We start from the raw sequence: 11,901 nt of genomic DNA on the forward strand, positions 1-11,901 counted from the left end.
CTGCCCAGACAGGTACAAGAGGAGTGTTGTTAACGCATATGTCGACCGTGCTCTCAGCCACAGCTCAGAATGGAAGCAAGTCGACGAAGAACTCTGCAGGGTAAGGCAGGTCCTAGTCAATAACGGCTTCTCCAATGGTTTCGTCGAAGACATCATAAGAAGGAAAGTGAAAAGCCATGCAACCTCTGAAGAGACAACTAACACAACACCTATACCCCCTATTAGACTATTTTACAGGAACTTCTTTTCCACAGCTCATAAAACGGAGGAAAGGGTCCTCAAAGATATTGTTAATAGAAACGTTATCCCTACAGACAAAATTCAGAGGATACAACTGACGATTTACTTTAAAACCAGAAAAACGGCCAGCCTACTCATGAGAAACTCTCCAGACACAAAACAGAACGCTTTAAAAGAGACTAACGTCGTCTATGCCTTCAAATGCCCACTTGGGGACTGTAAGCTCCAAAAAAACCAGTATATAGGCAAGACAACAACATCTCTTTCTAGGCGTTTAACGATGCATAAGCAACAGGGCTCCATTAAGGAACATATAATCTCTTCCCACAACCAAACCATCGCCAGAGAAATCCTAGTAAACAACACAGAAATCATCGATAGATACAGCGATAGCAGGCGGCTTGACGTTTGCGAGGCACTACACATCAAGAAGTCAACACCAGCAATCAACAGCCAATTATTGCACAACTATATTCTACCCACCTCAAGACTCCGCTCCAATATAGAAGCATCAAGAAATATGGACCAATAGGCTTTCTACAAACACTTCAATTCAATATCCATTGCTTCGTGTTCTGTCTTGTGTTGATGAAATTAATACCCTATTAATACTCTTGTTCTGTCTTGTGTTGATGAAATTAATACCCTATTAATACCACATTTTGTTCTGTCTTGTGTTAATGCCACATCACCCCTTCCACCTCACTCAAATGTAGATATAAAATCGGAGATACGTAAGTTCTATTCAGTTGTGTGTTTGTGAACTAAAGTCTTTGAAAATGTAATAAGTTTTACGAAACGCGCCCGTGTCGCGTCAGACTAGAAATATAAATGAATTTTGGAGAATTGATTTTTGATTTACCTCCAACAGTGAAGCGTAATGTACGAAAGATTGAGAAAATTCGTGTTAGAATTATTAATCTTACTTTTTCGGTCATATTTAATAATATATGTCTACAGGAAAGACTGCTACCAAAATATACTAATATATATATATATATATATATATATATATATATATATATATATATATATATATATATATATATATATATATATATATATACACTAGTTGTACCCGGCCGCACGTTAATACATGCATTGCTGAGCCAAAGCAACCTTCCCTGTCCCCCAGTCCTCCCCTGTTTTCACCCCTCACCCGTCTCCTCAGCTTCCCAACAATTCCCACTCCACTCGTCCTTCCCACCATGCCCCACTCCCCTGTCCCTTTGTCCTCCCCACCATTCTCCATTCCCCCATCCCCTCGTCCTCACCATCCCAAACTCCCTCGTCAACCTCGTCCTTCCCCACCATTAACCCCTCCCATGTCTCCTCGTCCTCCCCACAATCTCTCACTTCCATCCCCTCATCATCCCCACCATTCGCCACTCCCTCGTCTGATGCCTTCCCAAATGGTATGATCTTCCCATCAGAAAATTGGGAACATCAAGTGATCTGATGTTCCCATCACTGAAATATAAGAAAAACAGTTAAAAAATGAAATGAAAATATGAAATAAATAAACTATACTCACGAAATAAACTGTATGGTAAGCAACACAGCTCAATTCAAACGCAATTCACACAAAATAATTAAATCAAAATGAAAATAAATCCAAATCTATGAAAATTCAATTTATCAATGCAATCAGAAACATTGAAATGAAATTGTAACATATTTAGTATAGCATGTGTGTTGCTTTTACATGCAACAGATGGCGCTGTTTTTCAAGAAAAGCATAATTTTACTTGTCATAGGTGTGGCATCAATACTTATACTTACGAAATGAACGGTATGGCAAACAACACAGCTCAATTCCAACACAATGTCACACAAACTAATTCAATAAAAAATAAAATAAATCGAAAGCTATGAACAATTAATTTATCAATGCAATCTGAAACATTGAAATGGAATTCGTGACATATTTAGTATAGCGTACATGTTGCTATTATGTGCAACAGATTACACTGTTTTACTTGTCACAGGGGGTGGTATCTATATAGTAGGCATATAAAAAGAAGTGTGCATTCGAATGCAAAGTTGTGTCAAAATTTCGAAAGAATCGGTGAAGAATTTTCGGAGATTACAGCGTGTAAGTAATATAAGGGGAAAGCGCCAAGCCATGACGACTATATTGCACTTGGAAGGGGTCAGGATAAGGATTTGGGATAGGATGCGGGGAAAGGAATGGTACCCAACTATTTGAACGGCAGGGGATTGAACGCCGACCTGCATGAAGCGAGACCGTCCTGTCACAGATGAGGCATGTATATAGTAGACATATAAAAAGACGCGCCTATTCGAATGCAACGCTCAAAGCAATCAGTAAAGAGGTTTCGAAGATTTTCCTCACATGAAAAACACATTTGTTTCAGAAAAAGCATGTTTAATTTTTTACCATCACAGACGTGACATCTATATAGTATGTAGATAAAAACCTGGCCGGATGCGAATGGAACGTTGTGTGAAAATTTCAAAGCAATCGGTGAAGAACTTTCGGAGATTAGTAGCGATTTTGAACAAACGAACATTTCCAATTTTATTTATATAGATTATACAGGACTAGAGGAGGAGAACACGGCTGTGTCCGGGTCTCTCTGCTCCTCTTCCCCACTTCCCCTTTTCTCCCAACCTCACCCCCCCCCCCCCATCTCTCATCTCTCTTTCCCTATTCTCCCTCTCTTCACATCGCTCCCCTCTCCTTCACGCTCTCCCCCCCTATTTTACACCCTCCTTGCCTTTATTCCCCCTCACACTACTCTCCCCTCTCCCCCTCTCGCCCCCTCCTCTTTTCTCCTATCACCTCGTAACTTCATCCCTCTCTTCAAACAGTTCCATTTCCTTCCCTATTCACACGTCACCCATTCCCCGTTTTCCTTCCTTCTCTTCATGTCTGTCTCTGTCTTCTTATGTGTCTGCCTCTGTCTGTGTCTGTCTGTCTGTCTGTCTGTCTGTCTGTCTGTCTTTCTGTGTCTGTTTCTGTGTGATGTTTTCTGTCTGGTTCGGTGTGTTGTCTGCTTCTGTCTGTCTCTGTGTTGTTGTCTGCCTCTGTCTGTCTGCCTATGTATGTTGATGTCTTCCTCTGTCTGTCTCTGTGTTGTTGTCTGCTTCTGTCTGTTTGTCTGTCAGTCTCTGCGTGTTGTTGTCTCCCGCTGTCTGTGTCTGTGTGTGTTGTTGTCGTCCTCTGTCTGTCTGTCTGTCTGTCTATGTGTGTTGTTGTCATCCTCTGTCTGTCTGTCTGTCTATGTGTGTTGTGGTCTTCCTCTGTCTGTCTGTCTGTCTCTGCGTGTTGTTGTCTCACGCTGTCTGTCTGTCTGCCTGTCTGCCTGTCTCTGTGTTTTGTTGTCTTCCTCTGTCTGTCTCTGTGTGTTGTTGTTTGCTTCTGTTTTTCTGTTTGTCTTCTTCTCACTGTCTCTTTGCCCTAGTGTACTCGGCCTCTGTGTTCCAGTATCTGTCTCTTTATGACAGTTTGTCTCTCTCTCTTTTTTATTCTGTTTGTCTCTGTCTGTATCTGCCTTTTCAATTAGTATCCCTCTGTTTCTCTTACATAAAAATGATGATTAAAAATAATACAATTGTCTACCATTGGGGAGTGGGTGGTCCAGCGGTGGGAGGAGCCTAGCGGTGTGAACGACTTAGACAATGTAATAGTTTCTTGCTTACGTTGAGAAAGGGGCGAGGCTTGAGAAATCCTTTGAAGCTGTGGGAGGATTTTCTCTTGTCCACAACTATGGCAAATGTAAGAATAACAAAAAAGTTATGTTAATTTTTGTAAGATCACTGAATAATTATATATATCACCGTAAGAATTTATTTATTTTGTTATTTTTCATATTAACCCAGGTGTAGGTGGAGGGCAGTGCCAAAAATGGTGATGGAGGTCAGACTGTGACCCCGGCACATCGTTCCCTGTTGAACTCTGGCGACCTCGATCAGCCTATGACCGTCCTGTACCCTAGACCATTTATCTTACAAAGCTGAGTAAGTCTTTCCCTCAAGTGTCTCCCGGCCAACCTTGGACAGACAGATAGATCTATCTTGAGGTTATCTTAAGATAATTTCGGGGCTTTTTTAGTGTCCCCGCGGCCCAGTCCTCGACCAGGCCTCCACCCCCAGGAAGCAGCCTGTGACAACTGACTAACATCCAGGTACCTATTTTACTGCTAGGTAACAGGGGCATAGGGTGAAAGAAACTCTGCCCATTGTTTCTCGCCGGCGCCTGGGATCGAACCCAGGACCACAGGATCACAAGTCCAGTGTGCTGTCCGCTCGGCCGACCGAATAGATAGATATTCTTTTTATAGATATAGACTACCAGGGATATCCGGTGGTCCCCGAGACAGTTTGTGTGTTCCAACACTCTTCCTCCTCTCCCCTATCACCCCATTCTACCTTTCATCCCACCTTTTCCCCTCTTTCTTCCCATTTCTTCTCCTTATTCCCCATGAGGCCTCCAACTTCGAACAGAGACATTTCTCTTTATATTCGTTCTATAGAAACGGGGGTATCCGGTTACCCCCCTTAACCTTTGTCCCTCTTGCCCTCTCTTTATCCGATCTCCTTCTTTCCCCTCCTCTTTGTCCCCCAATTCGTCCCCTCCTCTTGGTTCCCCAATGCACCACTACTCTTAGTACGTCACTTCGTCACTCCTCTTGGTTCCCCAGTTCGCCCCTCCTGTTGGTACGTCACTTCGTCCCTCCTCTCGGTCCTCCAGTTCGTCCCTCCTCTTGATCTCCCACTTCGCCCCAACCTCTTAGTCCCCCACTTAGCCCCTCCTCTTTGTACGTCACTTTGTTCCACCTCTTGGTACCCCTCTTTGCCCATCCCTCGTCTCAAAGAGATCGGGAGTCAGTACATTAGACAACCGAAGGTTAGAAAGGCGAGATCCAAGAACTAACAGCTCGATCATATAGGCACAATTAGTAAACTCAAATATCAAAATCAGACAGGCATTCTCTTCTGTAGATATTGGGTAATATCATTTTAATATGATGACGTTTAAATTCTGGTGTAAACATAATAAAGAGTTATGATTATATGATGATGGACTAATGTTTTAATGACAACCATCCCCAAGCTACGCTTGTCACAGCCGCTGCCAATCCCAGAGACTCGCTCGTTTATCTGTACATACTGTGTAACCAAAAGGAATATTTTAACTAATTGAAAATAATTTTGTATTAGATTTGTGTATAATGATGTATAAAGATTTGTGTATAAAACATAAATTAGATGTTTTGGTTCTGTTGGCAATAACTTATATTTTGCGGTATGTGAGTGAAGCATCAAGAGAAAACTCGAACACAGGAAGAAAGTGAAGCCATGTACGAGAATTTCAAACATAATCCAGTGAGTTGTATGTAAAGTGTTTTTCAATCATAGATATTGTTGTGGCTTCTGGATTAACGAAGATTTTTTTCAGTGTTTACAAGGACGAACACTGGAATGGGTTGGAGTTAACCCGTCCTCGATTCAAGTCCATTACATCCAGCGGTCGACTCCACAGACTCATTCATAAATTTTAACATGCTGTTCATTAAAAACAGGAATTTTCTCATGTATATATAAATTAATATTATAATATATTAGCATATCGTGCATATCTATAGGCATAGGTTAGGTTAGGTATTTAGGTTCTGTTGGCGATTATTTGTATTTGTAGTACGTGGGTGAAGCATTTACAGCGTTGTGGTTCGAACAAAATTCGTAAGTGAAGCACTTGTTTCGGAAGTGTTCGAACGAAATCAGTTGTGAGTAGTGTGTAAGCCGATTTTCATTCATCCACAGGAGGATTGGCGGGTGCATGGAATCACTTTTGGGTCTTCGTTTGGAGGATAGGCTGGTTGTAGCATGGTCTGTGAGAGTTGCTGGATAGCGGTAATTTATCAACCCCCCCCCCCCCCCCCCCCCCGTTTACTTCAAAACTGTACTGAGGTCTCGCTTTGTCTTCGAGATGGATAACACGAGATAATCTCAGCTTTACGTGGCGACTTTTAGCGTCATTCGTGTTTGTATAAACGGTGTAGGTGGTGGTGTGGAGGGCATTGATCCGAAACAGCGTTGTGCTTCTTGCGTTATGAGTAAACAAATGAGGCAAGTATACAATCCTCAGGAAAGTTTATCCAAACTTTTGTTTTAATATAGACAGTTAATTGCTTGAGGAGTCCTCGCTCCATTATATATTATTGTAATTAATTTTGTAGCGCAAAGGGTCTCGACAACGGGATAAAAAACTATATACCCGAGACTAGGCTTCAGGACATAACCGTTGATTATGCCATAAATACTGACCTTGAGTTTCATGTTCTCGGAAATACTTTAACATGAAAACACTGTTCATTATTGGGTACATACAGCTGGGTACCCCATCTAGTACTCCTTTAATTTAACAATGTCGCCATTTTCTCCCCTAGTGACAGCAAGCGACACGGGAATTAAGCTGGTTACTGTGGGTGTATAATCGGTTACTACAGTGTTACTACAGTTCAGTCATAAAGTGGTCAGTCCAGTCCATAATTTTTAACATTAAATGGAAATCTTTACGGTAACATAAGATAGTTTTAAAATGCTCAAAGCTTGTTCCATAACATCCGAATAAGATACAAGAATGGGCTCAAGTTTTAATATTAACAGCTGTGTGTGTTTGTAGATTAACAAATCGTCTGGTATTTGTTAATTAACTACTAATGATTTTACTTGGTGGGTACGTGTGACAACTTGGTTGACTACATTTTTGTACTCTACAGCAAAAAGTCTTAATGATTCGCTAGTGCAAGAGCCTACCAATTTCCAATAGACGCTTGACCACGAATGTCGATACTTGAGCAGTGTAATGTTTACTGTTGCGCCCAGCAACACGGGTGTGGGCTACCATTGTAGTGTGGGGGCTCGCCCAGCAACACGGGTGTGGGCTACCCTTGTAGTGTGTGGGGGCTCGCCCAGCAAGACGGGTGTGGGCTACCCTTGTAGTGTGTGGGGGCTCGCCCAGCAAGACGGGTGTGGGCTACCCTTGTAGTGTGTGGGGGCTCGCCCAGCAACACGGGTGTGGGCTACCCTTGTAGTGTGTGGGGGCTCGCCCACGCGTGTAAACGTATGTTAATTTGAAACCAAGTATAGTTAAATTTAAATTAGTTGCAGTTGTCCGTACAAGCTGGCCTATGCTTACAAAATGGTTTCAATTAGTTTTTTCCATTATCAAGGATTTCAGGATAAATTTCGTAAACGACAGCATAGAGGTAGTATTAAGGTGTGGCCTCCTACTGTCCTTGTCTCCTGCTATCCCTGTCTTGCCAGCATGTGCCAGTTGCTGATAACACTAGCTGACCCATTAATTTCCCAACTCTCCAAAAGAAATTGGTAAAGATGTTTTGAAACTTAATGCATAAGTGTTGTAACTAAATTGACAAATTTAATCTTTTTAGTATGCAATATATATCAATTAAAGGATTTGTTATGCATCACTCTTTAAAATGCAAAAAAAGTTTTAGAATAATCTATAAATCGATTTGTATAGAGTAGAGGCAATACTTTCATTTTCTTTTAATGTAAAAGGAATTTTAGTAAGCTGTCGTGTTGTGAAATCAAAAACTTAGATCCGTGAGAGGCCAAGTAGTGTCGTCCATGGTTTTCCAGAACGACTATTTAGAAAGTGAGTAACGTATCCAGCTTGGCTGTGGTTGCTAATAATGACATAAGTAAGAAACAAGAGGCAATTTAATGAGTAATTTACATATTAATTTTACTGCAAATTTTCATCAAAATGCTAACATCCTCTTAAAAGGGACACCACAGGATGCTATTCATGTGGTAGTTTGGACATAGAGGAAGATTACAGTTCCATACTTATCTAAATTGAGTATCTCAAATTCATTTAATGATGGCGACAAACCTACTTTGATCACATGAACCTAACGGGAATAATTTTTTACCATTTTTAAATATTTTGTATGTGTATAATCCATTATTCATGGTAGTTTTGTAAACTACAAACGGTCAATAAAACAATTGTTAAATGTCCTACGTGCATTTACTCCACAGGAGATGCGCCGTGCTAGGGGAAGAGTGGGCACCAGTGCTGTGGTAACCCGGAGAGCAGCGTCAAAAGATATCCTGCCTTGTATTTGTAACTAAATGTCGCTTGCATGAGTAACTAAGTTTACATTACTGGTTGTTAGAGATGCGGCCAAGAGTAGGAGAGGGTTAATAATTGAAAGTTTGGTGGCTAGCAAGTGGACGTTACTCCTTAAACCCTGTCGTCAGGTTAGGTTCATTCCATCCAGGGGCCGACCCCAAAGGCGTATTTATCAGCGTTAACATGATCCTAACTAGAAATATAATTTTCCTAAAGCATTAATATTATACATTAGCATATTAAGACGTAGGTTAGGCGTTTAGTTTCTGATGACAACTATTTGCGTTTGCAGTATGTGGGTTACTAGTAGTACTTGTGCTACATTTGTAGCACAATTAGTTGTTGATCGAACAGAGGTAATCAGTGAAGCAGTGTTAAATGTTCAAACTTCATCAGTTGAGAGTAGTGTGCAAAGCATTTAGTTTCAAGAGTTGGTCAGGTGCACGGTATCACTTGTGGGCTTTGTTGATGAGGATGGGCTGATCATGAAAACGGCATATTCCCGAGGGTTCGCCACAAGATGTGAACCACTAGCAGACCTTAACACAACAGCCAGATCAATTTGCTAATGTACATAAAGATTAACACGTACGAAATTTCGATGAACTAATGAGACTAGGCATTGCTTTTAGTGGTGATAGAGAAATGATTTAAAGCTTAAGATTGAAAAGATTAAAACTGCTTAAGATCGAAAGCATAACTACTTGTGTAAATTATGGAGGCTGTATTAAATCTTGAGCACATGTGGCTGACACGGGAATTGGAGTAACCCATAAAGATTAAAGTCCAATCGGAGACATTCAGGAAAGGTGTCCAGCGTTTGAAGTCGACAAGCCGTCTACTCATAATCTAACTTGCGAAGGATTTAGAAATAAGATAACAATGTGTCGCTTTACTTGGTTCAATAAATTGTAAGATATAAGACGGGTGGAATTCCTACACGGCTAAAGTGGCTTGACTGTGTACGTTAAAATTATGAAATACTTTCTGCTTTTTCTTTTCAAATACAATGTGCCACATTACAGAGAATGAACACACTCCTGATGTCCTAATATTTATGAACTGCGAAATGTAATCCGCATAATGTTCAATCTTGAGACGACATAGACCATTGTACATATATATTTTTTTTTTTGACGGAATTTACACATCTAAACCTACAGATTCTCAATATAAATGGTGGACTTAACTGAAGTGTCTTTCAAAATGTATTTAGAGATTGCACTTGGCAGTTGTGAGGCTCACGCACATTGGTGCCCCCAAGTATGGTCGACTCCGTAAGATGTGTTAATTACTTCAGAGGATAAATCCTCTGGTTTAAAGCAGGCTTATAATATTGTACGTGTAGGTGTCCTTGCATTTTTAAACTACTTTTTATTAAATTCTTTCCACAATGGGGAAGAAATTTGTAGGGCCACAGTCACTAACAGCTGTTAACTGGGTGGTTATCTTCCGATATCTTGATGATTATGGGACTTTGCGTTCTCGCTGCCCGATCCTCGACCAGGGCTTCATTTTGTTACACACCCCTAAGAAGCATCCCGTAGCAGCTGTCAAACTCCCAGGTACCTATTTACTGCTAAGTAACAGGGGGCATCAGGGTGGACAAGTGGACACTTTTTGTCCACTTGTCTCAGCCTCCACCGGGGATCGAACAAGGAACCTCGGGACTACGAATCTGAAGCGCTGTCCACTCGGCTGTCAGGCGCCCCTTAATTCAGGTAAGGATGGGATGTATTTTTAAAGTAAAATTACCAGAGCCGAATTTAATGTCTTATTAACACTGCTGCTGCAACAGCAAAGTTTATTTTACTAATCTTGATACTGTTATTTTGAAGTTGATGCTGCTAAATACAAAACCAATTGCAGAGATTAACATTTCTTCAGTGTGCAGCAACCATATTAAAGATAATGAAAATCCTGTTAATATTATTCAAAGTATTCCACACTTTCATATATTACTGACACCTGCTATACATTCCCAACAAGTTTAGTTAACTAACAAACTTCCAACAGATGCAAACAGTCCCCTCAACCGAATTACGAGCAGACTGGGGCAAGAAACGGATCAAGCGGCCGAGGATACATGGCGCCAGAATCACAGTATCGCCATTCTCGCTCATATGTGGTGAAGAACAACATCTTGCATATACGACGGACGCTACCAGTCTTCAACAGCAACGCACTACGGCTCGACCTATCACAGCAATAATGTACCATTCGTCACCAACCGCTGTAAACTATATAATGTTCCTAAGCTGGGGTGCCAGCACCCACAGGGGGTGCAATGTGGCATTTCTGGGTGTGTAACATAAAGGAATGCTGTGTGATTTGCCTAAACATTTTCCTCTTGAGAATAAAGTACAAAAAAACATCTAGAATACCGTCTTCATATATGCTAATTTTATGACGTGCAAAAATATTTCCTAGGGGTGCAGGGCATAGCAAAGTTTTGGAACTCCTCTATTAAATGCAGGAGATTACCATCCAATATTAAACTTATATTTAGTCTACATTTTGTCACCAAATCTAACGTTACATTGGTGACTCTGGGACAAAACGCCCATCTGACAGAACGAACGCACAAACATTAATATAACTGCTCACTGTACTTTCGCCACCACTGGTGCTCTGTAGTTCTGCTGTGGTGCGGATTACTGTGGCAAGAAGCCTGTGTTCTTCCCACAGCAGGAACATCCACCTGGTCCTTTGACAGCCTCGTCCACCACGTCCATGGCACCTTGATATCCAACAAATTCAAAGATGCCAACTGCGCAATGTGGGACTTAAAGGCAGGTCGGCCGACTCTGTCGCCACAGACAATGCTGCTCTTCGTCAGTGACTGCTCCATTGCCTGTACTAGACTCCATCATGCCACGCTCTCTCCATGCGTCTCTATATGCCCTCGACAACGCACTGCACATCTTCTTATCCACCACCACCCCCTCTCCATCCGGCTTGTTGGCGCCGTGAGGGGGCTTGGTGGACGGCTGCCAGTGTGTGATGCTCCGTGGGACAGTCCTGTCTTTTTGTGGTCTTGTGCTTCTGCTTCTGTCTTCTCTAATTGTGCTGGATCGCTTTTCCTTGTTTAGTTTTTCTCCCCTCTCTGTTTGTCGTTTCCTGCCGACCTTTGGCTTGTTTTGGTTATTCTTTGGGACTTTTATTTTGACGCCCGGGTGCTTGGGGAGGCATATTCTTGCACCCGTAGAACTGTAGTACCCAACGTAGAGCGCTAGGGGAACCTTTCATTGTCAATCCTCCTTTCGTCATTAAGCCCAACCTCGACGGATTGACGGTTCTTAAGGTGGCGTTTGTGGGGCGTATACTCACGACGCACCCCTAAGGGGCCCTGGCATGATCGGCGATGGTTTCTTGTTGGGTGTCCTGCCTCTAATTGTGGCTCCATGGTGGGTATGGATAGATAGGCATGCCCTTCATAGGCAACTTGTTGATTCCATGGATCCCTCTGTCACCTTCAACCCCACCCATTTCGGTACATGTCATTGCTGCTCCTTCTCAGGATGCGG

The 11,901-nt window shown here is 41.9% G+C and overlaps 1 long non-coding RNA gene across 1 annotated transcript; it reads left to right on the top strand.

Moving 5' to 3' along the window:
• Positions 1-6,176: 6,176 nt before the first annotated feature.
• LOC138352657 (uncharacterized) lies at positions 6,177-10,748 on the top strand. Its single transcript, XR_011222864.1, has 3 exons — positions 6,177-6,336; positions 8,281-10,095; positions 10,391-10,748. It is a non-coding gene; the product is annotated as an uncharacterized lncRNA (long non-coding RNA).
• Positions 10,749-11,901: the final 1,153 nt, after the last annotated feature.

The sequence above is a fragment of the Procambarus clarkii genome, chromosome 54 (genome assembly GCF_040958095.1).
Source record: "Procambarus clarkii isolate CNS0578487 chromosome 54, FALCON_Pclarkii_2.0, whole genome shotgun sequence".
NCBI classification, from domain to species: Eukaryota; Metazoa; Arthropoda; class Malacostraca; order Decapoda; family Cambaridae; genus Procambarus; species Procambarus clarkii.